The 25,264-nt window shown below is 43.4% G+C and overlaps 1 protein-coding gene across 1 annotated transcript in view; it reads left to right on the forward strand.

The window, feature by feature from the left end:
• The first annotated feature begins 7,932 nt into the window (after positions 1-7,932).
• Positions 7,933-25,264, forward strand: part of LOC122541720 — a 195,831-nt gene continuing 178,499 nt past the window's right edge. The window contains exon 1 of the mRNA XM_043678608.1: positions 7,933-8,256. The gene's annotated coding sequence lies outside the window, so the exon portion shown is untranslated. The remainder of the gene's footprint in view (positions 8,257-25,264) is intronic.

A 25,264-nucleotide genomic window follows, 5' to 3' on the forward strand; every position in this document is an offset into this window, starting at 1 on the left:
TAAAAGGACTACCATTTCCAGGGGAGCTATCTGGCCATGATCTTGGTAAAAGATCAGTGAAAATGCCTTATAAATGCAAGTTCCATTGGGGTGTCAGACAATCTTTCTGCTAAATGCATGAATGAAGATCAGGAAAGTATCTGCATAACTTTCAATGGTAAATGTTTAGATGATGGTTGACACTCAGCCAAACAGCTTCCTGGTAAACAAAAATGTTCAATGAAAATTAACTCTTCAATTTCATTTTGTTTCAATTTAGGTCCTATGCCAGTTTGAGAATTTCCTCAGATCTTTTTCAGACTTGAATCCACTTATTTTGTGGAAATCCCATTTACACACATTATTGCAGATCTTACAAGTGAAGTCCTGAGAAGATTCATTGATTTTAAACTTCCACCAGCTGGAATGATTCTCTCAAATACATCATTCTGATTTGGTAGAATAAACAGAAGCAAAGGTTGGGATTCTGCCAGCCATCCACTGGCATTACCAAGGTCAATCAGTAAATGCACCCAGGAAGTTCCTGCTGCCCATGTGCCATGATGCAGGAGATCAACTGCCCTAAAATTTACATAGGGAAATGTTAATGGACTTGGAATTATCCGTAGTTAACTGTTCATCCATTTCCCACGCACACAGAGAGTGAAAGGCTCGGAGATCAACTCAGGTCGTACAGTCATAGGTAAGAGTCATAGAGATCCATTACACAGAGAAGGCCCTTCAGCCCATAATGTCTGTGACAGTTTCAGGGTAGCATGATGGCACAGCGGTTAGCACTGCTGCCTCACAGCACCAGGGAGCTGTGTTCAATTCCAGCCTTGAGTGACTGTGCACATTCTCTCTGTGTTTGCATCAGTTTCCTTTGGGCATTCTGATTTGCTCCCACAGCCGAAAGATATGCAGGTTGGGTGAATTGGCCACACTTAAAAAAAATTGCCCTGTAACATTGAGAGGTGTGTAGGCTATGTGGGTTAACTATGGTCAATGTGGGCATTATGGGGATAGGCTGGCATGCTCTTTGGAGGATTGGTACAGACTCAATGGGCTGAATGTCCTTTAGCTGCACTGCGGGGATTCTATGAAAAACAATCATCTAAATATGCCAATCCCATTTCAAGCATTTGACCCATAGTCGTATATACCTTGGTATCACAAGTGTGCATCTAAATACTTCTTAATTATTCTGAGGGTTTCTGACCCTTCCGTCCTTACACTGGTATCATGAGCACACTTCCCAATGACTTGATTAATACAGCTACATAAACAGATGCCTTCCATAATATTACAGAGATCTCAGTGACTGACAATAAATGGGAGATGAAAACAGTGATTGGTGGTCAGTTAATGGTCAAGTTAAACTATCACAGCATGAGGGGAATTACAGAGGTAAGAAAATAATTTTAAAATGTGCGCAAATGAAATCTTCAGAGGAATAAAACATCAGCGCAAAACACATAAAACAGAATGACAAAAGAGAATTCAAGTTGCAGAGACAGGAATTGTGTGCAGATAAACAACTTTCAGTTGTTATGGACCAGGCCAGACCCCCCTGAAAATATTTTGCAAAGGTAACCTAGACCCTTACTTTTTCTTATTGTAAAGGCAGATGTGAGATGGATATTCCAGGTGTGATGCAGCTGGTCAAACCACTTGGCTTTAAGCAAAACAGAATTTATTTAAACACTACAATTGAAACATGAACAAAATAAAACCGAATTTAGTATAACTAACTATTGGAAAACTTACCTGACCTGATTCAACAACTTAACTAAGAAACTGTTCAAATCCATAACATCCCATAAACACACCGCTTGGTGAAAGGTAAATTCAAACACAGTTTCTTACAGGCAGGAGTGAACAACTTCCAAAGATATTTCAGAGCAAAATGTCAGTCAGGAATTATCTGCTGAAGTTTGGAACCTTTCTGCAATGCAGCAGCTTCTCACTGCTACAGCTAAAACAAATTAGAAAAATCCTGAACTGAGAGAACTGGCCACTCCCCTACATTGTTCAACTAGGCTCAACCCAGATTTCGTTACCTCTGCCTTTGACTTCTCTCGGGGAAAAAAAGCAAGGACAAAATAACCTTTTCAAAGTGACAGCATTGTCCCACCTCCCCCCTAAAGAAAACAATATACAAAGATGGTTTCTTTTTTTTTATAGATAGTTTTACTCTGTCAGTACATTACAGGCATATACACTACATTGCCTATAACCATGCAAACATGCACTACTACTTTATATTTCAGTCCGTTTACTCCACCCATCGAACACCTCAGTTTTTTCATTCAAGTCTTGACAATGTGTCAGCAATCACATTTTCTCATCCTGCCACATGTATAATTTTCAAATTGAATGGCTGCAGTAATAAGCTCCATCTAATCAGTCTAGAATTTTTGTCTTTAAATTTCTCCAAGAACTTCAACGGGTCATGATCAGTATATACTATTGTCACAGACACATTATTGGCAACATAAATGTTGAAATGTTGTAGCACCAACACCAAGCTCAAGGCCTCGTTCTCAATTGTCAAATACTTCTGTTCATGAATGTTCAGTTTCCTGGAGAAATATCCGATAGGGCTTTCTATCTTCTCATCGTCTTCTTGTAAGAGCACAGCACTGACACCCACATCACTTGTACCGATAGTCACCTCGAATAGCTTTACATAATCAGGTTGGGCTAACACCGGGGCAGTGGTTAACACAGCTTTCAGGCTGTCAGATGCCTTCTATTTTGAGAAGGTAGCCTAGACCCTAACTTTTTCTAACTTTAAAGGCAGATATGAGATGGATATTCCAGGTGTGATGCAGCTGGTCAAACCACTCGGCTTTAAGCAAAACAAAGTTTATTTCAACACTACAGTTGAAGCATGAACAAAAGAAAACAGAATTTAGAATAACTTAACTATTGAAAAACTGAACTGACCCGATGCAGCAACTTAACTAAGGAGCTGTTACAATCCCGTAACATCCCGTAAACACACTCCTTGGCAAACACAGTTTCTTCCAGGCAGGAGGAAACAGCGTCCAAAGAGATTTCAGAGATAAAAGTCAGTCAGGAATCACCTGCTGAAGCTTGGAACCTTTCTGCACTGCAGCAGCTTCTCACTGCCACAGCTAAAACAAACTAGAAAAAACCTGAATTGGGAGAACTGGCCAGTCCCTGCTTTGTTCAATTAGGCTCTACCCAGACATTTCAGCACCTCTGTCTTTGAGCTCTCTGGGGGAAAAAAAAAACAAGGGCAAAATAACCTTTTCAAAGTGACAGCATCGTCAAGGGATATGGGCTGGGTGCTGGCAGGTTGGGTTGGGATATCTGGTCGGCATGGACAGGTTGGACCAAAGGGTCTGTTTCTATGCTGTACATCTCTATGACTCTATATTTTAGATCATCAGTGAAGGCCAGGATCCAGGAGGTGGAAGGGTGGAGGGGGAAATGGAGGAATGAGGACAAACTTTCTTGCACCACGTGTCTCCCCAAACACACTCCCACCAAACAGACAATGCCCAGGTCATTGGTCAAGTTCATGGTCATCCATCCTAATCATTTCACCTTTGCATCAGCATCCAATTTTTATATTAGCAACCCCCTTGGGAAGTAATTTAGGATTTCTCCATTGGAGGCGCAAGTGGGTATTTTCATTGGCGCCCACATCTGGAAGTAATACAGGAAAGTATTTTTAAAGTTTACTAAATGAGTCATCCAAAGCAGGAAAACACATATCGTCCTTCTGTTGAAATAATTTCTGATATTTACAACTGCCTATCACTCACATGCTCTTAATATGCTTTTGAATTTTACCATCAAAGCTTGTGCTCAGGCAAGATGCTCTTCAAACTGTAGTCTTTCAATGTTGTAACAGATCACTGAGATAACCCCAGTGGGAATTAACTCCAGAACTGTTTCCAGTTTCATAAAATGGAGTTCTAAACCTATTCAACAATGCTGGTATTGAATGTGAACTGGGATTAGAAACCATGTCTTTGATTTATTCTATTATACTTGGAAGGCTGAATGATGAGCTACACTGAGCTGCAGAAACTGTTAAGAGACATACAGCAGAATGAGGACATAATCTTAAAATGAGGGCAAGACTGTTTGGAGAAAAATCAGTTAGCACTTTTTCACACAAAGGATGATAAATGTCTGGAACTCTCCCAAAGGTGGAGCATTGATTGAAACTTTAATACTGAGGTCAACCAATGTTTGTTTGGAATTCAAAGGACACAGAGCAAAGGCAGATAAATAGGGTTGAGTTGTCAATCAGTCCTGATCTAACTAAATGGCTGAAAGGGCTGAAATGTCCCACTAATTTTCTTATTGTGTCTGCAGTACTGAGTTAGTGTGTGACCCTTGAACCTAGCTAGATACTTGTTGTCTGTTGTTACAAGATTGTTTCTATATCTTTTATATTGTTACAATGGAACTGTTCAGATCAACCTCTCTTCTTTCTGAAAACAGTACCCACTTCCAGGTTGGTACACATGAATTATTAGAGTTCAAACAGTCTCATTGTAAAGTCATTATGTCTGACAAAGGTCTTTGTTTAAAAGGGTAATCAGCCCCTTTAGGATAATTCCTAACAATAGCAACAATTTGCATCTCTGTTTTCATCACAAAAACATCTCATCCTCTGCTTTTCGGGAGTGTAATCAGAATAGAGAAGTATTAGGTTTGGTGACCTAGGAAATTTGTGTGCAGTGATGTGAGATTTCCGCTCCTGTGAGTGAGCAGAAAATATACAGATAGGATGTTAAGACCGACAGCTTAGCTGGAGTCCTGCAGACCCAGGCCCCACTTTCATGCGATCTTTGCACATACTCAGTGGCTATACCTGGATAAAAGGTACAATTCTCCTCCTTTGAGAATTCAAAAGGTTTTTTGTAAAGGATTCCATTAATGGTAGCAGTTATATAATGCAGACTATGATGCAGTCCCAAGACTCTGTACAGTCATCCTTTACCATGGAATTTTACTAAGACTATTACTAACAAGAGGGATGGTACCAGCAGACCTACCCAAAGAAGTTCCGAACAAAAGTAGGACCTCTCTGCGACATTGGAGTGATTAAAGTCAGGCTGAATTACTCGTGCCCAATATTTTCCACAATATAAAACGTTTCCACCTCTCTCCTTAGTTCCAAAGAAAATCATATCGGACTCAAACTGTTGACTTTGTTTTTCTCTCTCTGCAGATACTGCCAGGCCTGCTGGGGTTCCTCAGCATGTTCTGTGTTTATGTTGGGACTTGCTCTGTTTCAAATGGGGGATGCAGAGAAAGCCTGAATGGGTGGGACCTTGTCTGTTTGTCAGGCTGTAGGAGGTGACAGTTCAATGTGAAAAGCTGTGCAGAGATTCGAACACGGGAGTGAGTAAACCTGAAGTGCTGCTGATCTGAGATTGCAACCTTCTGGGGCAAAGTGTTGTTGTAGCATCAGTGATCTTGCCTTCTGGCTGGACAGTCAGTGAGTACTCACATTGTGTTGAACTACACGTCAGTCAGGCAGTGGTGAGGCTAGAACCATAGAGTCATAAAGATGTGCAGCATGGGACCAGACCTTTTGGTCCAATTTATCCACACCGACCAGATATCCTAAATTATTCTAGTGCCGTTTGCCAGCATTTGACCCATATCCCTCCAAACCTTTCCTATTCATATACCCAGCCAGATGCCTTTTAAATGTTGTAATTGTACCAGCCTCCACCAATTCCTCTGGCAGCTCATTCCATATACGCACCACCCTCTGTGTGAAAAAGTTGCCCTTAGGTCCCTTTTATATCTTTCCCCTTTCACCTTAAACCAATGCTGTCTAGTTTTGGGCTCTCCTAACCAAGGAAAAATATCTTGTCTATTTATCTTATCCATGCCCCTCATGATTTTATAAACCTCTTTAAGGTCATTCCTCAGCCTCTGACATTTCAGGGAAAACAACCCCAGCCTGTTCAGCCTCTCCCTATAGCTCAAATCCTCCAACTCTGGCAACATCCTTGCAAATCTTTTCTGAACACATTCAAGTTTCACAAAATCTTTCCTATAGCAGGAAGACCACAATTGAATGCAGTATTCAAAAAGTGGCCTAACCAGTGTCTTGTACAGCCACAACATGACCTCTCAACTCCTATACTCAATGCACTGACCAAGCACCTTCTTCACTACCCTGTCTACATGTGAGTCCACTTTCAAGGAACTATGAACCATGAAATTTGCTACCTACAGGCCTTCCTTGGAATCCAAACCCTGAAGACAGAGATTCCACCCAGCGAGAGCTGCTTGCTGACCAGATCTTTCGCTACACATGAAAAGGTATGACTGGAGTGGAAGGATGCACAGTTGTATATCCTTGCCAGCTCACCACACTGCGCTCAGTATAAAGATTGCTTTAGGTTCAGGAAACAACAGGGGCTGCTTAGTAGAGTTTGTTACAGGAAAACCATGCATTGGTCTAACTAGTCTCTTCTTGTTAGTCTAACAAAGAGCCACCTTTGAGTGTCTGCCTCAGGTAAGGTCATCACCACAGGCAACGGAAAAGGAAACTCTCTGCACTCCTACACCAGAGTTGCCAACTTGGTTGCACATATTCCTGGAGTTTTTAATCACATGGCCTCTGACCTTCAACCCAGTCAACCAGACTTTCTGGGTCACCTTTTCTTTACACCAGCTGGTAAATAAACTGAAAAGAAAATGAGGAAAAGCATGTCACCATTTAATACATTGTAAAATTTCTCATGGCATTCCTTTGGAAAGGTGTAGGAATAGGAAGGTACTTCTCCATTAGTGGAGAGGGTAACAAGTGGGGGTATAGATTAAGGTAAGAAGTACAGGCTAAAAGGGGAACTAAGGAAAAATGTTTCACCCAGGAGGTGGTCGAAGTCTAGAGCTCACTGTCTAAAAGGGTGATTGCGTCAAAAACTCTGGGAACACTTAATAGTATTTCGATACTGGGCGGCACAGTGGCACAGTGGTTAGCACAGTGGTTAGCACTGCTGCCTCACAGCGCCAGAGACCTGGGTAAAAAGGGTGATTGCGCCAAAAACTCTGGGAACACTTAATAGTATTTCGATACTGGGCGGCACAGTGACACAGTGGTTAGCACTGCTGCCTCACAGCGCCAGAGACCTGGGTTCAATTCCTGCCTCAGGCGACTGACTGTGTGGAATTTGCACATTCTCCCTGTATCTGTGCAAATTCCACACCAAAAGTGTGCAGGTCAGGTGAATTGCCTGTAAAGTTAGGTGAGGGGGTGAATGTTGGGGAATGGATGTGGGCTTGTTGGGCTGAGGGGCCTGTTTCCACACTGTAAGTAATGTAATCTAATCTAATCTAATCTAATCATATTTACATGCATTTCTTTAGACTCCAGGGCTGTGAAGCCAAGAACCTGAAAACGTAATCAAATCTTTGTTGACCCACGTAGGCAGATGAACTGAATGGCCTCCCATTCTGTGCTGTGAACGTTTGAGTGTCTGAGTCTACAATGATGTTGAAGGGACATGAAGATGAGCCTGGATGATAGGGGAAGGTGATAATGTACTGTTAATGGTACCATCAATGTCTTGGGGACCTGGGTTCAAATCCCACCACAGCAACTGGCAAAATTTGAATTCAAGACAAACTGGAATTAAAAGTTGGCCTAATGATGACTGTTGTCAATTGTGGGGAAAAAAACCCCATCTGGTTCATTAATGTCCTTTAATGAAGGAAACTGTCATCCTTACCCAGTCTGGCCTCCAATGGACTCCAGACCCACAGCAAGGTGGTTAACTCTTAAATGCCCTCTAGAAAATTAGGGATAGGCAATAAATGCTGTGAGGCGAAGGACATCGAATAAAAAGTACCCTCAGACCATAAAAATACAAATCACCAAACCTCTTTAAATGTCAGTGTTTTAATTTCTCTCGGGGGTGTAAAAAGTTGTGCTGGAAACATCGATCTTGCGGTTTGACCTATCGGGGAGCAGGCGGGAGGCTGTCATTGTTGGGCTGTCGGTGGGTGCTCGGTGGAAATCAGAAACGATGCTTCAGCTCTCGCCTCTCTGTCAATCTCCCTCTCAGGGTGAGAGTAACGGGTTTGGAAGGAGCCAGCCCCACACGGGAGCAGCAGTTAGAGTGCAAGGAACGGGAGGACACACCAGCTGATTGGCTGAATCCGACACAGTCTTGCCAAGTGTGTTGTTCATGTCAGTAAACAAGAGAGAGAGAGAGAGAGAAGCTGCTGTATCTATCAGCTGTGCAATCCCGTCTGCTACTTCACCAGGTAGGACCCAACGTACAATTTGTTGCAGGCATTTGATTTTCAAATTTCCTTCCTATTTAATCTCGATCGTGTCGTTTCCACAACCAGCCCAAGGCACCATCTTATTGCAATAGTTAGTAATATCATGCAGGCTTACTGTCAATTTTTAACCTGCACAATGCATTCAAATTGTGCTACTGTCAACAATACACCATTTGATGTGTGAATTCAGCATTTTCTAGTCATAGGATTTTCTGGTTGTGATTGGCAGGTTCCAATCAATCGAGAATTTTTCTTAAAGATATAGGCAGCGAGTTGAAGGCACCTATGATCTGGATCCCACTGCTGAAGCTGTGTGCTTTGGTGTCCTGAATGTGCTTTCACAGTTTGCTGTGATATCCTTGTGGTGTGCTGTTTCATGCTGAGAATGTACGGCAGAGCCATTACATTACCCAGTGACTGCGGATAATGTAATTACCAAGTCAGCAGCCTGTACCACCGCACTGTGCATCACAACACAAAGTACAGGCAGACAGCGATAAAATACCAGCAGAGAGAGAGAGGGAAATACCAGCATTTAGAGGAAGATGCAGAAATGCTAGGAAAGAGAATACCAGCAGAGGGGTCAATTGTTATTGTAGAGATAGGAGCAGTTCCAGCAGTCAATACAAGTTTTTAACTTGTGACAAAACAATTAAACCTCCTTTTACCAAAGACTATGAATAGCAAGTTGATTTCCCCAGAATAACCCTTGAACTAATATTTTGTCTGCTACCTTTAGCATGGCATGGGACTCACAGATGTATAATAGGGCCACATTCAGTCTTCTTGAGGTAGGCAGATCATAAACTTTAAACTGCCTCCTAATTTGCCAGATACTTGTGTACATTCCCCTGGTGGACTGAAAGCTCACTTGCATCCCAGCAGTCAGCCTTTGGTTCTCCTCTCGGGGAGATGGGGCTCTGAAGATGGATGCACTGGCAGTTTGCCTCCAGGATACCAGCATCCTGGCTACTGCTGGGTCAAGCAGTCAATCTCTGGGAAGATGTGGTTGAGATCCTCAGCCTTCCAATGCCTCTTCCCATTGACATGTGGTCTGCGCACCATTTGAACCCCAAATGGTTCTACCTACCTCACTGGAAATCCTCCCATATTGGCAAAGCCAGCTCACTTCTTATTCCTGCATCTCTCCACTTCTCACACACAGCTTCTGTTCCTTTCTAGACACAGGAATGGATGGTAAGCTTGGAAATGTTTGCTGAGCTTCCTGCTCCCACCTCAGGCGTTCAAGTCTTCTAAATATTTAGCACAACGAAGCCATCTGAACATAAACATTGAACGTAGATTCTTAACGTAGAATATTACAGCACAGTACAGGCCCTTTGGCCCTTGACGTTATGCCGAACTTTAATCTTACTCTTGTACCATCTTCCATGTGCCTATCACTTAAATGTCTCTAATGTATCTGACTCTACTACCACCGCTGGCAGTGCATTCCACACACCCTGTCTCTGACATCTCTCTTAAACCTTCCTTCAATCACCTTAAAATTATGCCCCCTTGTGATAGCCATGTCCCCCCTGAGAAAAAATCTCTGGCTAGCCATTCTATCTATGCCTCATCATCTTGTACACCTCCATCAAGTCACCTCTCATCCTTCATCTCGCCAATGAGAAAAGCCCTAGCTCCCTCAACCTTTCTTTATAAGACATGCCCGCCAGTCCAGGCAGCATCCTGGTAAATCTCCTCTGCACCCTCTCTAAAGCTTCCTATAATGAGGCGACCAGAATTGAACACAATATTCCAAGTGTGGACTAACCAGAGCTTTACAGATCTGCAGCATAACCTTGTGGCTCTTAAACACAATCCTGCTGCTAATGAAAGCCAACCCACTATTCGCCTTCTTAACAACCCTATCAACTGGGGTGGTAACTTTGAGGGATCTATGGGCAAGATTTACTCCACACTGCCAAGAATCCTGAGTGGAGGAGTACTCCATAAAGAGCTGTCCTAGTCAGGTCCAGCCGTGCCTAGCCCTCCCCTCATAAAACCCTGCTCCCTGCTCCTTGCATATCCAATTCTCTTCATGCGCATACTCCATTTGCCTCTTATATTGCAGTTCCGGAGACACTGTAACGCCACTACCCACCATATTTCCTCCCCCTTGCCTGTTGCACCAGTGCATCTGCCCATCATTAGGGAAAGCGATAGCTGAACTAACAATACATAGACCCAGGTAATGTTCTGGGGATCCGGGTTCAAGGTCTGCCATGGTGGAACTTGAAATCAATTTAAAAATCAGGAGCTAAGAGTCTAATGATAACCATGGAATTGTTGTCACTTGTTGGAAAAACCTATCTGGTTCACTAAGGTATTTCATACTTACCTGGTCTGGTCTACATGTGACTCCAGACCTACAGCAATGTGGTTGACTCTTAACTGCCCTCTGACTAATTAGGAATGGACAACAAATGCTGGGGCCTAGACAGCAATGTCGACATCCTGTGAATGAATTAAAAAAGATTTGTTTAAATTCAATAAAAATCTGGAAATAATAGACTGATGAAGACCATGAAATCATTGCTGATTGTTAGAAAAGCCCATCTGGTTCACTAATCTCATTTGGAGAAGGAAACTGCTATTCTTTTCTGGTGTGGCCTACATGTGACTCCAGATCCACAGCAATGGCCATCTGGGCAATAAATGCTGGCCAGTGATTGGCCAAATCCTGTGAATTCATTAAAGTAGAACACTTCTAACATCTGCAGCTGCAAAAAGTAAGCCAACAGCATCTCATCTGTCATTTGAATGGGGTGACCCTTTTAAATAAGAAGGGATCCTCTCATGTAGGGGAAGTGGTAAGGTAATGTCAATGCCATTTGACTAGTAATCCAGAGTCCCATCACTGTGGATTGTGAAATTTGAACTCAATGAAAATCTGGAATCAAGGAAGTGGTCTCGTGGTGCCCATGTAACTATTGTTGTAAAGACCCATTTGGTTCACGACTGCCCTTTTGGGAAGGAAATCTGCCACACTTAACTGGTCTGGCCTATGTGTGACTCTAGACCCACTGCAATGTGTTTGACTCTTAACTGCTCTTTAAAATAGCTGAGCAAGTCACTCAGTTCAATGGTGATTAGCGATGGGCAATAAATGCTGGCCCACCCAGTGACTCCCACATCTCATGGATGGATTAAAAAAAAGTGTGATTTACCCTGAGTGATTGTCAAGCAATTAATAGTGCTGTCCAACTTTCAAAAAATGTTAAATATATGAAATCAGCTAGGAATAACTGATTGACTGCATTCGATGTGTCAATGCATGCACAGCCACACGAGTACCCTTCCCAACACAGGGCTCTGTGGGCGAGTGGTCAGAAATGAAATGAAATCAGTCACCATTTTTAACCTTCAAGACCAGCAAGAGCCATACATCTGTAGCAAAATAATTGGTTTGTTATGAAAATACAGGCATTTCTGAGATGAAAAGAGATCCAACTTGGTTTATTCTGAACCCGTTATTCATAGTTTGCATTAAAGATTTGGACTGTGGAATTAAAAGCACAATTTGTAAACTCATGGATGACACCACATTGGTCAATAATGAAAGGGATTGCAACAAATCATCACAGGGCATTAATAAGCTTGCAGAATGGGCAAGTAGGTATCAAATGAAGTTCAATGCAGATAAACAGGAAGATAGTGCATTTTGGCAGGAGGAACAGGAAAGATGCATGTCTCAGTGTGGCAGAGTAGTAAAGGCATTTCGGAGTCCAAATACTGTAATCAATCATAATAAATATACCGCAAGTGAGCAAGATTATTAAAAAAAATGAAGCACTAAACTTTATCTCTGGAGAGGAACAATTGTAAAGCGGGGAAGTTATACTAAACCTCTATCAAACCTTGGTTAGACCACACTTAGATGACAGCAAGTAATTAGGAAAGTGGATAGAATGTTATTGTTTGTCATAAGGGTAAAGTAGGGAGGTTATGCTTCAGTGTTACAGGGCACTGGTGAGACATATCCGGAGTACTGTGCACAGTATCAGTCACCTTATTTAAAGAAGCATTTCAGAGCAGAATTACTGGACTAATACCTGGAGTGGGGGTGGATTGACTTATGAGGAAAAGTTGAACAGGCTAGGCTTGTAACCACTGGAGTTTCACAGAAAATTGTTAGTCTTTGCAAATATTGTTCTGAAAATATGGTGGAAGAAGAGTGCTTGAAACACATCAAAAGGACCTTGACAGACTGGATGTGGAGAGGATGATTCCTTTTATGGAAGAATCTAGAACCAGGGATTGCTGTTTAAAAAAAACAGGGTCATCCACTTAAAATGGATGGAGCGAAACAAAACGTTCTGACAAACCTTAAGACCATAGGAGCAGAAATTAGGCCATTCGATCATGGCTGATAGGTTTTTCAATTCCATTTTCCTGCTTTCTCCCAGTAACCTTTGATCCTCTTGACAATCAAGAACTTGTCCATCTCTGTCTTAAATATACTCAATTTAAGGTCTCCACAATCCTCTGTGGCAATGAATTCCACAATCTCTGGCTAAGGACGTTTTTCCTTATCTTGATTCTAAAGATTGTTCCCTTTACTCTAAGGCTGTGCCCTTGGGTCCTCATCTCTCTTACCAATCAAAATATCTTCCCAAAATCCAGTCTGTCCAGGCTATTCAGTATTCTGAAAGTTTCAATCAGATTCCCCTCATCCTTCTAAATGCCATCAAGTATAATCCCACAGTCCTCAAACGTTCCTCATACGTTAAGCCTTTCAGTCCTGGGCCCATTCTCGTGAACCTCTTCTGGACCCCTTGAGGTAGGGGGCCCAAAATTGCTCACAATACTCTAAATGTGTTCTGACCAGAACGGTAGAAAACCTCAGAAGTACATCCCACCTTTTATATTCTAGGCCTCTCGAAATGAATGACAACATTGTATTTGCCTTCCTAACTACCGACTCAGCAGGGTGTCATTAGTCTTTGGAACTCCTTCCTGAAAACAAAGTAGAGTCCTTTTAATCATTTTAGGGAGAAGTGGATGGAATCATGTGAAGCAAGATTGCAAGGGTAGGTGAGAATGTGAGTTTTAGATTATAACCAGATCAGCCTTGACAATATAGAATGGCAAAACAGGCTCAAGCTGAACGGCTTGCTCCTGCTCCTGGTTGGCCTGTAGTAGATACTATGTACAGTTCTGGCCTGATTCGTTCGTTTGCAGATGGCACGAAGATTGGTGGTGTCGCTGATAGTGCCAACGATTGTGAAAAGATACAACAGGATATAGATAGATTGGCGACTTGGGCACAGAAATGGCAGATGGAAGTGATTCATTTTGGAGGATCAAATTTACGTGTGAATTATACTGTGAATGGCAGAACCCTGAGGAACATTAACGTATGGACAGGTCTGTGCGTCCATGGTTCCCTAAAGTGGCAACACGGGTTGCCTGGTTGATTAAGAAGCTTGCCTTCGTCGGCCAGGAGATGGAGTACAAGAGTTGGCAAACCATGTTGCAGCGATATAAAACCCTTGTTAGGCTGCATTTGGAATATTGTGTGCAGTTTTGGTCGCCACACTACCAGAAGGATGTGGCAGCTTTGAAGGGAATGCTGAGAATGTTCACCAGGGTGTTGCCTGGTCTCAAGGGCAGTGGCTATAAGGAAAGGTTAAAAAGACTGGGATTGTTTTCACTGGAAAGATGGCAGCTGAGAGGAGACCTGATAGAGGTCTACAAAACTATGAGAAGGCATAGATAGGGTGGATAGTCAGAGGCTTTTTCCCAGGTTTGAAGTTTCAGTTACAAGGGGGCACAGGTTCAAGGTGGGGGCGGGGGTGGGGTGGGAACTTCAGTTGTCTCATCTAGAGTAAACAACAAGTGATATTGATATAGTGCCTTTAATGAGTTTATTTTTACCTGATTATTCTTTCATGGGATGTAGCTAGCATTTGTTGCCCATCCCTAATTGAGTGTCATTTCGAGGGGCAGGGAAGAATTAAACACATCACTGTGGGTCTGGTATCGAATGTAGGCCAGAGCTGGTAAGAGCAGCAAATTTCCCACCTGGAAAAAACTTTAGGGAACTAAGTGCCTTTTTACAACAAATCAATTGCTGAAATTAACACTTAGTTCCATCTTGATCAATTGAATTTTGATATGATTGCTGAATTGGTGCTGTGCTATGAACTCCTGCCCTCAGTGAGCCATCAAGATTACTAGACAAGTGTGTGAGGGAGAATAGCGTTACAATGATGGATTTAGAAGGGGAAAGATAGGAGAAAACTGAAATAGAGATTAAATGCTGGCATGGACTGGTGGGGCCGAATAGCCTGTTTCTGTGTGGCACGGCCAATGTAATCCTAAGAATGTGGCCCTTTGGGGCACAAATGGAGATTTGGCCCAAGCATTAGTTAATCCAGTCTGTGTTTCAGCAGCATCAGAAAGAGGTTGGCATCCTCTGCCAGGATAGAAGAGGCAGTGCCAGTCAGGAGTACCACCATCTGTCCAACATTAGGCATCTGCCCCCACAGCTCCCTGTCCCCAACCCATATAACACAGCAAAGCTCAGAAGGGAGAACAGGCATTAATGTTACAGGCATAATAGAGGGAGCTACAAAAAAAATGGAATTCCAACCCACCATCTCCACCCTTCAACCCCCAGCCATTCACAAATTTCCAAGGGAAGCTAATGTCATTGTCGAAAGCCTAACTTCAGTTGTCTCATCTAGAGTAAACAACAAGTGATATTGATATAGTGCCTTTAATGAGTTTATTTTTACCTGATTATTCTTTCATGGGATGTAGCTAGCATTTGTTGCCCATCCCTAATTGAGTGTCATTTCGAGGGGCAGGGAAGAATTAAACACATCACTGTGGGTCTGGTATCGAATGTAGGCCAGAGCTGGTAAGAGCAGCAAATTTCCCACCTGGAAAAAACTTTAGGGAACTAAGTGCCTTTTTACAACAAATCAATTGCTGAAATTAACACTTAGTTCCATCTTGATCAATTGAATTTTGATATGATTGCTGAATTGGTGCTGTGCTATGAACTCCTGCCCTCAGTGAGCCATCAAGATTACTACTCCAATGACATTCCCACAATACCACCAGGGGTACAGTGAACACAGGGATGCTCAAGCAATGCGGTGACAATTGACAATCCAAAGGAATGGTCTACAAGAATGGAGAAACTCAGGACAGTAGTTTGAGGCAGTGGAGGGCTCAGTCGTTAATGCTGGAATAATGGGAAGGAAGAATATTTAAGCGAAAGGAAAAGAGCATGACAGACTGTACTGAATGTTCTGATAGACTGACATCAGGATTTAGCACTGCAGGAGGAAAGGAATGGTGTCACGGTGTGACCAAAGTGTGCAACTGAAACTTCCATGTCACTGTACGGATCGAGTTGGCACATTTCAACCTAGGCTCATGGTGAGGCCTGTAATAATGAGCCTTCAGAGTCTCCCTGCACCTCAGAAACCATCAGCACATGTTACCTGTACCTCAGAAAGTGTCAGCACCCACTAACTGTACCCCAGAAAGAGTCAAACCCACTCAAGGCTAAACAAAAAAGTGAACCTTTCAAAGATTCAATCAGCTTGATAGCAGAAACACAATTCACAAGAGTAAATTTTCAAACCATGTTTATTTTTCCTGCTGTACCCTCAGAGTGACATGTAATCCCCTGCTGGTGATCTTGGTTTGCCAAATTACTTCTTTCACTAAGGGTGCATGCTGTGGGTGTCGATTATTTGCGTGTGAGTTTAGGCAGTCAATCGAGGAAAGCATTTCAACTACATGAAGCATCACAGTTCTCTTCGCAAAAGTGAAACAAGCAGTCCTTAAAGCCATCTCTTTGAGTGGTGCCCCTGTGTTCATTCAAGATGGTGTACAGTTACTGAGGCAGCTTGCTTAGTGATACAGCAGATACAGCCTGTGTATATATGAAACAAAAATTATAATAATTATCTTGCCAAATGTTTCATTGGGTGTAATGAGGGTTTTGGTGTAATGAAATCTCAAGTGCAAACTGGGTTAGTTAATAATACCTCAGCTAATCTGCATTGAATTAAGTGATATCTGAACCAGTCTGACTGGAGTTATGTTATTGGTTGAGAAAGCCACCAAATAAGGTGAAGAACCCCATGCTCACTCCCCTCAGTTTTAGACTCCGCATCCTCCTGGAGGCAAGTGATTAGAGACAAATGGACCAGTAGGGCTGCCTCATGGGATCAAGGCCTTAGGTTTGGGCTGAGAGCAGCTGCTTTGGACAGTAACGCATCATCGCAGGGGACGTGAGGGCATTTCCTGAGGCAACAGCTATGGTCATCATTTTTGTGAGTCTTGGGGAGTTGAAGGCTAAGGAATGGAGGCCACTCTTGATCAAGTGCGTGACCCACAGAAATAGTTTTGGAAGGGGCTGGAGTGGGAACAGAGCAAGCTCTCACCAGCTCTGCCCTCCAAATGACAAAAGGGGTCTTATTTACCTCATGGTTCTCAAATTCTATGTTAAAGAGGGTCCAATGCCTGAGACAGCTGAGTGTTTCAGACACCCAATGGGAGGTCAATTTCAACGCAGAAAGTTGTGGATGTGTGGAATGCACTGCTAGTAATAGTAGTAGAGTCAGAGACGTTAGGGACTTTTAAGTGACTGCTGAACAAGCACATGGACGGCAGTAAATTGAGGGGTGTGAAGGTTAGGTTAATCTTAGATTAAGATAAATGCTCAGCACAATATTGTGGGCGGAAGGACCTGTACTGTTCTGTTCTTTTCTATGTTCTGTGACACATGGCAGTGAGATCATCATCAGGGCAATAAGATGCCTGACTCTGTTTTAGAACGTAGGACACAGATCATCACAGTGCAGTACAGGCCCTTCAGCCCTCGATGTTGGGCTGACCTGTGATACTGATCTGAAGCCCATCTAACCTACACTATTCCATTCACGTCCATATGCCTATCCAATGACCATTTAAATGCCCTTGTTTCATATATACACAGGCTGTATCTGCTGTATCACTCAGCAAGCTGCCTCAGTAACTGTACACCATCTTGAATGAACACAGGGGCACCACTCAAAGAGATGGCTTTAAGGACTGCTTGTTTCACTTTTGCGAGTCTACTACTGTTGCAGGCAGTGCGTTCCTTACCCCACCACTCTCTGAGTAAAGCAACTACCTCTGACATCTATCTTATATCTATCACCCCTCAATTTAAAGCTATGTCCCCTTGTGCTAGCCATCGCCATCTGAGGAAAAAGACTCTCACTGTCCAAATTATCTAATCCTCTGGTTATCTTATATGTCTCATACTGTATCATTTTGAGGCCAGGACTTCCTCATTAAAACCGGTCAAACGGAGAGGAAAATAGATACCCAGATCAAGAAGGGCCGAGAGTTTGATGCTGTGTCTTTGTTGAGTAAGCTGCCCTCAACTGGAACTTAAACACCATTATGTCCACTGTCAGTACATTGTGGAACCTGCTACAATAAGGATGTGTCTTGTTGAGCCTGCTCTGTCAATCAGTACATTCATGGCTGGTTGGTCTGGGGCTTCACCTCCACTTGCCTGCCCTCTCTTCATATCCCACAATTCTCTGAAAGAACAGAAATCCATCTATTCTGGCCTTACATTTACTCAAAAACGAAGCGTCCACGGAGAACAGAATTCCAAATATTCACAACCCTCTGAGTGATATAGTTTCTCTTCATCAGAGCCCTCAATGATTTGCTTCTAATTCTGAGCCTGTGTCCTTCTGTTTTAGTTTCCTTGACCTTGGGAGACAATTTCTCAGCATCAACACTCTCAAACACCTTTAGAATCGTAAATGTTTCAGTGAGAATTCTTTGATGAAGTGACTAGGAAGGTTGACGAGGGCAGGGCGGTAGACATACTCTATATGGATTTCAGTAAGGCCTTTGATAAGGTTCCACATGGTAGGCTGCTCTGGAAGGTTTGATCACATGGAATCCAGGGGGAGCAGGCAAATTGGATACACAATTGGCTTGATGGTAGGAAGCAGAGGGTAATAGTGGAAGGATGCTTGTCAGACTGGAGGCCTGTGACTAGTGGAGTGCCTCAGGGGTCGGTGCTGGGCCCATTGCTGTTTGTTATCTATATCAATGATTTGGATTACATGTACCTGGCATGATTTAGTAAGTTTGCAGATGACACTAAAATAGGAGGTATTGTGGACAGTGAGTTTATCAGAAATTACATCAGGATGTTGAAATGCAAATGGAGTTTAATATAGATAAGTGTGAGGTCTTGCATTTTGAAAAGTCAAATCAAGTAGGAGTCTCATGGTGAATGGTAGGGCCTTAGGGAGTGTAGTGGAACAGAGGGTCCTTGGAGTTCAGGTGCGTGGTTCTCTGAAAGTGGAGTCACAGGTAGACAGGGCAGTGAAGGAGGCTGTTGGCACACTGGCCTTCACCAGTCAGGGCATTGAGTGTAGAAGTTGGGAAGTTATGTTGCAGGATGTTGGTGAGGCTGCATTTGGAGTATTGTGTTCACTTTGGTTACCTAGTTATAGGAAGGACGTTATTAAACTGGAAAGAGTGCAGAAGAAATTTGTAAGGATATTGCAAGGACTCAACAGTCTGAGTAATAAAGAGAGATTGGACAAGCTAGGACTCTTTTCTTGAGATTATAGGAGACTGATGCAGGATCTTATGGGCGGCACGGTGGCCCAGTGGTTAGCACTGCTGCCTCACAGCGCCAGAGACCCAGGTTCAATTCCCGACTCAGGCGAGTGTAGTGGAACAAAAGGACGTTGGCGATCAAGTGCACGGTTGTCTGAAATTTGAGTCACAGGTTGACAGGGCAGTGAAGGAGGCTGTTGGCACAGTGGCCTTCACCAGTCAGGGCATTGAGTGTAGAAGTTGGGAAGTTATGTTGCAGGATGTTGGTGAGGCTGCATTTGGAGTATTGTGTTCACTTTATAGTTATAGGAAGGACGTTATTAAACTAGAAAGAGTGCAGAAGAAATTTGTAAGGATATTGCCAGGACTCAACAGTCTGAGTAATAAAGAGAGATTGGACAAGCTAGGACTCTTTTCTTGAGATTATAGGAGACTGATGCAGGATCTTATATAAGTGTATAAGACCATGAGAGGCATGGATAGGATGAATGGCTTCAGTCTTTTTCCCAGAGTTGGAGAATCGAGGACTAAAGGGCATCAGTTTGAGGTTAGAGGGGCTAGAATAAAAGGGAACCTGGGAGGCAACGTTTTTACACAGAGGGGGTACGCATATGGAATGAGCTGTCAGCGGAAGTGATTGAGGTGGGTGTGCTAACAACAGTTAAAAAAGCATTTGGACAAATACATGGATAAGAAAGGTTGCAAAGAATATGAGTCAAGTGCAGGGAAATGAGGTTAATGTGGATGGATGTTTTGGTCGGCATGGACCAGTTTGGGTGAAGATCCTGTCTCTGTGCTGTGGGACTCTATGAATCTATGAGACCGCCTCTCATTCTTCGAAACCTTGGAGAGAATCAACCCAACTTACTCAGTCTCTTAATGAGAGGGTGGCTGTCTTAGGGTGACATGGAGAGGATGGATATTTGAAGTAATAGACAAGGTGGAAGTTTCCCTTTCCTGTAGGTGGTAAGATGGGGAAGTAATTGGTTGAATTGGCCCTGGGCAGATACTCGCCCCATTCTTGCACCTCCTTGGGTGAGAGAAGGACCACTAGGAACTTTCTCGACCTGCTATCTGTCAAGGCTTTAAAGTCATAGAATTATCATAGAATCCCTACAGTGTGGAAACAGGTCATTTGGCCCAACAAGTTCACACCGACCCTCTGAATAGCAACCCACCCAGACCCATTCCCCTAACCTATTGCTCTACATTTTCCCCTGACTTACGCCTGCACATCCCTGAACACAATGGGGAAATTTATTACGGTCAACTCACCTAACCTGCACATCATTGGATTGTGGGAGGAAATTGGAGCACATGGAGAAAACCCGCGCAGACACGGGGAGGATGCGCAAACTCCACACAGACAGGCCCAAGGCTGGAATCAAACCCGTGTTTCTGGCGCTGTGAGGCAGCAGTGCTAACCACTGAGCCACTGTGGTTAATTACTGAGCACTTCAGGGCCCTGAATTGCTATATCTTCAAGTGGATGAGGAAAGTGTCTGGTTTCTGGACTTAGTAACCAGTGTTACGTGTCTGTTGAGTTGGTGGAGGGCTGGGAGGGGGTCCAATTACCTCAATGTGGAGGCAATCGGAGACACGGATTAGCGCGGGATAGGGAGTAACTTCTGAAATCCACCAACCTGCCCTTGCGTCCCTCCACTGTGAGAAACAAAAGGAAAGGGACTTCCATCTTATCGTTGTATCCACTGACGAGTAGATGTCTTTAGGACTCAGAAACTCCTTGCCTCGGATTGGCTGCTTTTAAGTCTTTAAACTCATTTGCATTCACTCAGCTATTTTTCCTCTTGGTCAGGGCTGCATTAATCAACATCTAACATAAAGGAACAGTCATACCATAGTTTTTGTATTTTTAGTTGTAATTTTAGCAGTCTCTGCTCAGGGAGAAATGGTATTGTCATGATAATGTGGCTGAATTAATTATCCAGAGGCCCAAGTGAAGACTCTGGGAGCATGGGATCAAATTCAAAGTCCATTTCATAAAAAAGAACCTGGATTTGAAAGCAAGGCTATTGTTGATTGATGTAAAAACTCATATGGTTCACTAATATCCTTGAGGGAAGGAAATCTGCCATCCTTACACAGGCAGGCCTTCATGTGACTCCAGATACACAAAAATGTGGTTGACTCTGAAATGGGTTCAGCAAGTCATCCAGCAGCTAGGGAGGGCAACAAATGCTCGTCAATACTCATATCCCTTAAACTAAACACAATAGAACATATAAGATAGAATAGTACAGCACAGTACAGGCCCTTCGGCCTCAATGTTGTGCCAACCTTTTACCGCGCTCTAAGATTAAACTAACCTACACACCCTTCATTGTACTATCTTCCATGTGCCTACCCAAGAGTCGCTTAAATGTCCCAAATGTCTCTGACTCTACTACCACTGCAGGGGGTGCGTTCCACATGCCCACCACTCTCTGTGTAAAGAACCTACCTCTGACATCTCCCCTAAACCTTCCTCCAATCACCTTAAAATTATTAGATTAGATTACCTACAGTGTGGAAACAGGCCCTTCGGCCCAAAAAGTCCACACTGACCCTCTGAAGAACAACCCAGCCCCTTACATTTATCCCTTCACCTAACACTATAGGCAATTTAGCATGACCAATTCACCTAACCTGCACGTTTTTGGACTGTAGGAGGAAAGTGGAGCACCCGGAGGAAACCCACGCAGACACGGGGAGAATGTGCAAACTCCACACAGACAATTGCCTGAGGTGGGAATTGAACCCGGGTCTCTGGCGCTGTGAGGCAGCAGTGCCAACCAGTGAGCCATCGTGCTGCCTCGTGATAGCCAATTCCACCCTGAGAAAAGTCTCTGGCTATTCACTCTATCTATGCCTGTCATCTTGTACACCCCTAACAAGTTACCTCTCATCCTCCTTCTCTCCAATGAGAAAAGCCCTAGTATCCTCAACCTTTCTTCATAAGGCATGCCCTCCAGTCCAGGTAGCATCCTGGTAATTCTTCTCTGCACCGTCTCTAAGGTTTCTACATCCTTCCTATGATGAGGTGACCAGACTGAATACAGCATAACCTCACAGCTCCTAAACTCAATCCCCCGGTAATGAAAGACAACACACTGTACGCCTTCTCAACAGCCTTATCAACTTGGGTGGCAACAATGTGCTGACATTATTAATTTTGTTCTAACGTTAGAATAAATGGTAGAACAGACTTGAGGGGCTGAATGGCCTCTGGCATTCCTATGTTCACTCTGAAACGCTGTTGGTGTTGCCATCTTGCAGGATTATTTAATCTGGAAAAAGTGCACTTTTGGATTTACATAACACCTCTCACATTCTAGGAATGTTCCAAAACACCTTCGCAGCAATGAATGCTTTTGAGATATAGGCATCTGCTGTCTTAGCGGCAAGTGCAGCAGTGAAGATCCCATGAAGAGCCATTTGATAAATGACCAGTTCATTGGTTTTGACAATGTTAAGAGATAAATACTGACGGGGACACTGGGGAAAAAAATGTTTTGTCTATTGAATAAGAGACTGGGGGACAGAATTTGACAGTGAGGTGTTGTCCCCTGCATCCTTCCCCCAGGGCTGGGCCATCAAGACGTGGGTGGTGGGAGGGCGGAGGGGTGTGAAGTCTGCTTTCACGTGGTAGGGATGTCCTCTCTTGATTGCAAGGCAATCGTTGCTGGTGTTTAGCTCAAGTTAAGAGTTGTGCTACCACATGGGAAAAGACATCCCTTCTGGGAATTATGTATATAGGAGACAAAGTGCAGCTTGTCAGTCCCAGCAGCGCCCTCGAGAATGATGGCTACTGCTGGGACTGCAGGCAACCCTCCAGGGGCTTTGTGTCTGGAGTCAGATAACAAGTTGATTGGAGCATTGTGGGAATTCACAAGTAATTTTTCCTTCATGTCTTCACTCAGGAAGTGATTAATCTTTGGAATTCTCTTCCCCAGGGAAAATGCTGGATCATTGAATATATTCAATGTTAGTTAGTTAGATTTTTGATGGATGAGGGAATCAACGATTACAGGGTCACACTGGAAAGTGGCATTTAGAACAGCTATGATCCTATTAAATGGCACAGCAGGCTCAATGGGCCAAATGGCCTACTCCTGTTCTTAATTTGTATGTTCTTATGCATTCATATAGTGCCTTTACTATATAATGATCCCAAGGTACCTCTCCGGGCATTAACAAACAAAATTCAACAGTGAGTCACATGGGCACGTCTAAGACAAGTAAGCAAATACTTTATCAAAGGGGTCATTTTAAGGTGCGTTTCAGAGGGGAGAAAGTTAGAGAGGCAGAGAGGTGGCTGAGTAAATTTGGGGGTGCAGCTGACTGAGGGTCTGACCACCAACGGTGCAGAAAGAAATCAAGCTTGATGATCAATAGAAGTAGTATCAGACAGGTTCAGTTAATGTGCATCCTCCCACCTTATTTACCCTCTCGACAGTCCTTTGACTTCATGTGCTACATTCAGGTGCTACCCAGGGCCTATTTTCAACTATTCATCCAAAAGACAATATGTTAACGATGCATCCTTTTCATACTTCCCTTCAACAATGCAGCATTCCTATGTGCTAACTCTCTGATAGTATGCATTCTCTAGTATAGTGCTCTCCCTCAGTGCTGAGCCTCTGATGGTGCAGCACTCCCGAGTGTAGCTCTTCTTCAGTACTGACCTCAACACTGCAACACTCCCCAGTGCATAGGTTCCTCAGTACTCACCTCCCAACAATGCAGCATTCCTCAGTGCTAACTCTCGGACAGGTTAGCATTTCCCAGTACAGTGCTCCACTTCAGTACTCGCATTCTGACAGTGCAGTACTGTTCAAGAAGGGGAGTAGAGACAATCCTGGTAATTATAGTGATTCTTACTTTGGTTGTGGGTAAAGTATTGGAAAAGGTTATAAGAGATAGGATTTATAATTATCTAGAGAGGAATAAGTTGATTAGGGATAGTCAAGATGGTTTCGTGAAGGGCAGGTCGTGCCTCACAAACCTTATTGAGTCCTTTGAGAAGGTGACCAAACAGGCGGATGAGGGTAAAGCGGTCAAGCGTGGTATAAATGGATTTCAGGAAGACGTTTGATAAGGTTCCCCACGGTAGGCTATTGCAGAAAATACGGAGGCATGGGATTGAGGGTGATTTAGCGATTTGGATAAAACATTGGCTAGCTGAAAGAAGACAGAGTGTGGTGGTTGATGGGAAATGTTCATCCTGGAGTTCAGTTACTAGTAGTGTGCCACAAGGATCTATTCTGGGGCCACTGCTGTTTGTCATTTTTATAAACGACCTAGATGAGGGCGTAGAAGGATTGGTTAGTAAATTTGCGGATGACACTAAGGTTGGTGGAATTTTGGACAGTGCGGAAAGATGTTGCAGGTTACAGAGGGACATAGATAAGCTGCAGAGCTGCGCTGAGAGGTGGAAAATGGAGTTTAATGTGGAAAAGTATGAGGTGATTCACTTTGGAAGGAGAAACAGGAATAAAGAGTACTGGGCTAATGGTAAGATTCTTGGTAGTGTAGATTAGCAGAGAGATCTTGGTGTCCATGTACATAGATCCCTGAAAGTTGCCACCCAGGTTGATAGGGTTGTTAAGAAGGCATACGGTGTGTTAGCTTTTATTGGTAGAGGGATTGAGTTTTGGAGCCACAAGGTTATGCTACAGCTGTACAAAACTCTGGTGCAGCTACACTTGGAATATTGCGTACTGTTCTGGTCACCGCATTATAGGAAGGATTTGGAAGCATTGGAAAGGGTTCAAAGCAGATTTACTAGGTTGTTGCCTGGTATAGAGGGAAGGTCTTATGAGGAATGGCTGAGGGGCTTGAGGCTGTTTTCACTAGAGAGAAGATTGAGAGGTGACTTAATTGAGACATACAAGATAATCAGAGGGTTAGATAGGGTGGACCTTGAGAGACTTTCCTCGGATGGTGGTGGCTAACATGAGAGGACATAGTTTTAAATTGAGGGTGTTAGATACAGGACAGATGGCAGAGGTAGTTTCTTTACTCAGAGAGTAGTAGGGGCATGGAACACACTGCCTGTAACAATTGTAAACTCGTCAATTTTAAGGGCATATAAATGGTCATTGGATACACATATGGACGATAATGGAATAGTGTAGGTTAAATGGGCTTCAGATTAGTTCCACAGGTCAGCACAATATCTAGGGCCGAAGGGCCTGTACTGCGCTGTAATGTTCTATGTTCTATGTTCTACCGTCCAATGCACCTTTTCCTTAGTACTCAGCCTCTGACAGTGCAGTATTCCCCAGTCCATGGGTTCTTTAGTACTCAACCTCTGACAGTGCAGTACTCCCCAAAGCACAGTTTCCTTAGTACTCAGCCTCTGACAGTGCAGCATCCC

This window comes from Chiloscyllium plagiosum, chromosome 38 (assembly GCF_004010195.1).
Source record: "Chiloscyllium plagiosum isolate BGI_BamShark_2017 chromosome 38, ASM401019v2, whole genome shotgun sequence".
Lineage (NCBI taxonomy): Eukaryota > Metazoa > Chordata > Chondrichthyes > Orectolobiformes > Hemiscylliidae > Chiloscyllium > Chiloscyllium plagiosum.